Genomic DNA, 6,000 nt, shown 5'->3' on the forward strand with positions numbered 1-6,000 from the left:
GAGTGTGTGATTGTTACATTTTATATCAAGCTCCTGTTCATGTTTATCTAGATGCTGGAATAGCCAGTGTCCAGAACTTTGATGTTCTGTATATGTTCTACTCTTGGTATTCACTGTGTAATGTTCATGTGTTTAATTCCTTTCCCTGTTTTATTGTCCTGCTGATGTTGTTGTTAATGTGATGTTTTGGGAGAACTGGATTAGCCAGTCTCTCCAATTTTTGTGTTGTTCCTGTTAATCATGTGTTGTTCCATCTGTTCTCTCATGTTCTCATTAGCTGAGGCTCAGATGAAGCTTTAGTGGACTGTTAGGTAGTGGAATGTTAGGTTAGAAGCCTTAGTGCACTGAATTGATTGAGCAATGGGAGAAATCAGTGCTCACTAGTGCTTGTGATTGATTGTACTGTCAAAAGACAGTCAATACTAGGAGCACATCAGTTGAGCAAGCTGATTATCTTGCTATTCCCTTTTTGTATGCTTAGGATCTTAAGTTGGCCTTAACTGTCACTTAGTTCCATTAGGGATTCAACCTAGAACTACACTATCTGGATAGGTCACAAGGTGGATTCATAACCTAGTTGTGTTGTTTCTCTGTTTTGTATATGTAGTTTTGCTCCCCTGCCATTGCCCTTGGCTTAGGCCTTGGTTCTTTCTCTTTGCTTCATTTCCATTGCCATCTTCACTGCCATTTTCACCATTTCCTTTGCTTTTCTTCACTATCACTCTCCACTGTCACTGTCACCTATTTTGTGTTTTGTATTTGTATCTGTTTTCTTGTGTTTATTGTTTTATCATCCATTGTCTCATTATTTCACTACCATCTTCATTGCTTTGTAAATATCACAGCTTCACTGCCACTATTTGCTCTTTCTTCTCATTTGTTTCTCATGTTCTTGTTACTGCATTCATTACCTTGTTTTACAAAAGCCCAGTGTAATCTAGTTCATAGCTCAGAAGCCTAGCTAATCTAAAGGCCCAGCCAACTGAGCCCAAGGCTCAGTTCATTCCAAAAATCAAAGGTCCAGTCCACTGTGGACTTAATCAAAGCCCAAGGCCCAGTGCAATTCAAAAGACCAAAAGCCCATAAGTTCACAGTCAATCCAAAAGCCCACTGAGCCCAAAACCATTTCATTGTTACAAAAACCCACTAAGCCCAAAGCACAATTAGAAGCCCAATAGCAATTTAGAGCCCAAATAGCTAGAAACTCCAAACACCCCCAGTCTCTGTGGATCGACCCGTACTTGCACGAGCTACAACTGACGACCGTGCACTTGCGGTATTACTGTAGGCCCGCGTTTTTATTTCGCTTCAATTTTATACGCTTTTCCGGGCCCACCAAGTTTTTGGCGCCGCTGCCGGGGACTCGGGTTTGTTTCTCTAGTAGTTTTATTAGCTATTTTTGCATTTCACTGCATAGCATTTGCATCTGCATCTGTTTCACTTCATTTGTTGTTGGACCTGCTGTTCTGAACCAGTTTTTCCTCTGCTGGGACGCCACCAAGGAAAAGAACCAAAACCCAACTGGGTTTTTGCAACAATATCAGAGCAGCTGGGCTGTGCTTAAAAGGTAACCCATGTAAGAGAACCCGAATTGTGGGCTTCCAATTTTTAATTGTGGGCTTGTAATATTAAAGCCAATTTTTGGGCTTTTTATTTTCTGTTGGGTTTGTAATTAATTTTTGTGGGCTTGTTTGTTTAATTTGTGGGCTTGTATTTAATTTTTGTGAGCTTGTTTAATTTGGATTGGTATTTTGTATTCTGGGTTTTTAAACCCAGCTGAGCTTGTTACCGATCACGCTAGGTTAACTCGTTAGTGGGCCGAGTACCCAAATTCTAGGCCGAGATTTTGGACTCAGTTTCACCAAACGTTTTCAAACCAGCTGAGCCAAAGCAAACACAAAACCAACAGTGGGCTTGCTCCCATTCAAAAACCAAATTTTATTTTCTTTTAAAATAAATAAATAAATAAAAAAAAAAAATTTGCTCCTAATTTCAAAAACCAAAATTTTTTCTCCCTCTTTAAAAACCAAAATTTTATCCCAAGCAAAACCAAATTTTCTTTTCAAAACCCTTTCCCAAAAATCCAAACCCTTTAAAAACCAAATTTTGAGCTTTGTAAACTCTTTACTTAGCCTTTGAGCCCAATCATGTCTAGATCTTTTTCTACAGTTGGGGAATACAACAAATCCCTTAGAGAACTTGCATATGGACAAACTTCACGTTATGAACCTTCCACGGACCATGATGTCAATAGTCATAGGCATTATTATGGACATTTTCAAAGTCCCGAGCCGCAATGCATGAACCCTAATGACTATTCATACATGCATCATTCATCACAACGTGAAAATGAACATTTTGCTAGTGCCTCACTCACACAATCATCACTGATCGATCAATTAAAAGCTCGAATCACAGCTTTAGAAATGCAATCACATGAGGAATCTGTCACATCTAATTTTCTTAGGCAACCTGAAATCTATGCATGTCCCGCATGTGGTAGTTTAGACCACCCTGTTGAGAATTGTCATATTTTGCATAATTTTAGGCAATATAGAGAAAATCCAAGGTATGAAATGCCCATAAATTGTGAGAATGGTAGTCATTGGGACCATAATCAATCCTTTGAGGGTTGCGATCAATATTTTGTAAACCCTAATGACCATGCACACATGTACCATTCACCACAATTTGAACATGAAGAATTTTGTACTCCCATGAATTTAGACTCCACCACAGAAGCTTTAAGACTCAGTAAGCAAAACTTTGATAGATCTACATCACGAATTCATGCATATTTAGATCAGATTTTGCTTCACCTACAAAAGGAGGAAATTCATGAGGAAATGTATGTTGTCCCTAATGAAGTGTCTAGTCCCATTCATCTAAATGATGTTGAATATGAACCTAATTTAGAGGAACATGAATCGACTAATGACACCACCACTGTTAATGAGGACCAAATGCATGCTACCATGATGATGATTATGATGATTATGATGATATGTTAGAAGAACATGAAAATATTGTGGAACCTGTTGGTTCAATAACATATGGCTTCTCGCCCTTGACCTTCATGAATGTTGTTTTTTCTAATAATCATTGTAATTCGTATGATTTTGATATTGACATGGGATTCGTACAATTATTCTGTGAAGATGAGCATGACATAGGAATAGTTGAATCTTCTGTAGACACTAATGCTAATATGCATGAAAATATATTTGATGTGTCTGATTCTCTACCTAGGTCACATTGTGATATTTCTCCTGATTTTCCGATGCATGAGAATAAATTTGTTGATGATGTTGATGACTCTGATTATGATCTTGCCAATTTGTTTGATGATTGTGAGCATGTTGTGACACGTGTAGAAGACTTAGGAGATGTTGATGTGATTAGTAATGATGTGCCTATCGTCCTACATAAGTCACAATCTGATGGCCTTCCACCCAACCTAGATTTGGTTTGTACCCATATTGTCAAACCGACTTTTCTGAGAGTCCCTAATCTAGGTTTGGAACTGTGTGCTTCCCAAGTCCTGTTGGACCATTTTGCATTTAAATATAATATCTTTGAGGAACCACAGTTGGAAATTGCATGTTTGCCCGTCCATAGCAAAGTACACTTTGAGTTAGATCTTGTGCATGATGAACCCCCAAAACTGCGCGATTTTGTTATCAAAATTATATCTTCTGTAAAATCCAGGTTTGGGGGTAGCTCATTTGGTTTCACAGCTTCACGTGCTTTTCTTTCATGTGTGAAGTTGTTGAAACCGCTACACTTTGTCTTTTGGGTTGATCCTCAACTCTTTAGACTTTTGGTGTATGGTGAATTTTTTGTATATAATCCAGTAGATAAATTTTAAAACCCTTTTTGTTCCTTTTGTATATATTTTGCTAATCCAATATGATCTCGGCTGACATATGTTGGATTCTTGCCTTGAATAACGGAGTTCTAATATTGCTTTCGCCGAAATCGGGTATTCTCTTTCCTTTTTCTCTACTCAACATGATCCTCTTCATATGTTGTATTATAATTTTGTTCATATTTTGAAACATTGAGGACAATGTTTAGTTTAGGTTTGGGGGTATAGAGTAGATACCACGATAATATGCCATAATTGAAAACAAGAACTCCTTCTTTTTGAAAAAATTTAAAAAAAAAAATCATAAAAAATGGAGCTCATTTACCTTGAAATGTTGACTCTTGTGCAAATATGTAATTATTAGGAGTCTTAGTCTAGATATTTAGGCACCCTGATTCTAGCACAATTCACATAGTGATAAGAAATTTGCACGCGCACGATCTACCAATACATGTATAGCCTCGATCTTCAAGGTGTTTGATAGGAAGTCACAATTGCCAATCACTTTAGAATACTGAACGAAACTTGACTAGCTTGTTCTTTGGTTGGTTGGGATAGAAGGTGGAGGTTACATTAAGAAAGACAACCATCGAATTTAACTGGGTGCATCAAAAAGGGCTACCTCTTGCTAAGAGTCATGTAATTTTTTGTTTCCTTTTGTATTTGTATCAACTGTTTCCTTATCAAAAAAAAAAAAAAATCAAGTATTTATCAATTCCATCCTCTCTTGTTCCAAAAATAAAAGAGAGTAGTCAATGTAAATAAGAGTCATTTTGTTGTTTCATTGTAATAAGCAAGGAAGGGTTTATGCCATTGATGTACAACGTGAGTAATTGTGAAATACCTCCAACTCATTCACAATTCTCGTAAAGTCCGGACAGCTAGCTAGATTTCGACCTCGGTTCTTAGCCTGAGAAACTATCTCTTGGTGATTAGTAGTCATAACATCCGATCTTTCTTTACACATGTGAGATACACTTTACACTCTTATCACATGTCTTTTTTTGTTATCAGTGCTAGGATTGTGCCTTTGATAGCTAGATTGACATCTCCATTTTGCTGTGAGCTTAAACTGTCTTGCACATGTCACATTTGATGGAATATGAGCTTATATTTTGACCTAGAACTTTGTAGGTACGTTCTAAGCAAACCTTCACGAGACTTAACTCGTCCACTAGGGACACTTAGTGGTTTAAAAGGCTTAGTGCATACGCTAAATGCATTCGAGAGACCAGCGACAGTGGTATAGGTAGGATTTCCTTAGTTTTGTTTTACTTGAGGACAAGTAAAATTCAGGTTTGGGGGTATTTGATGAGTGCTAAAAAGTGCATATTTCTATATATTTTTCTTGGCATTTAACTCATCTTTTGTGCATTAATTCTACATTTTATCCCATATTCTGTATTTTCTTTGTTTTCAAGAATAAATAATTTTCTTAATTAATTTTGTATTTTTAGGTAATAAATGAAGTTTGGATGAATTGCGGAGCGGAAAAGAGCAGAAAAGTAGTAGAAAGCCGGAAGAAATTACGCAAGGAAGCCGCGAAGAATGGTGCGCACAAGTCCAAAGAGCTAGGAATGGACTCAAGAAGGAAGAATTGTTCTTAAAGAAGATATGGGCTTGGCATACCCAAGGCCTAAAACCCTTACCCAAACCCATTTTCTATATCCATAACCGCCTCCATTCTCAGCCGTTAGATGGGACTACATCGAAATCCTACGGTCGCTCCTTCGTAGAGCATCAAAATCTGAAGTCTCTGACAAACACCACAGCGCCTAAATTCCAAGCCTTCATATTAGATTGTAGTTGAATCCAACGATCTCTTCTATGCCTGTGCATCAAAACTAGATACTCCCGATCTACACTACAGTACCTAACATCATCTAACACCGTTGACTTCGTTGTGTTTCAAAATCCAACGGTTGCAGCGATTCATCTCTCATCTCACCGTTAGATCTACCAACCATCTTCGCATCCCGCAGCTCAGAGTCACAGAACATCAAAATTTGATGAAGCCGCTCAACACTCTAAAAACCTAATACCCATACCTCCAAATCGACCACTTCTTCTTCTTTTCTTTCTTTCTTCTTCACCCATCCCTGTTGCAGAACCACCACCACCTACCCTGCCAC

This window comes from Papaver somniferum, chromosome 1, assembly GCF_003573695.1.
Source record: "Papaver somniferum cultivar HN1 chromosome 1, ASM357369v1, whole genome shotgun sequence".
NCBI classification, from domain to species: domain Eukaryota; kingdom Viridiplantae; phylum Streptophyta; class Magnoliopsida; order Ranunculales; family Papaveraceae; genus Papaver; species Papaver somniferum.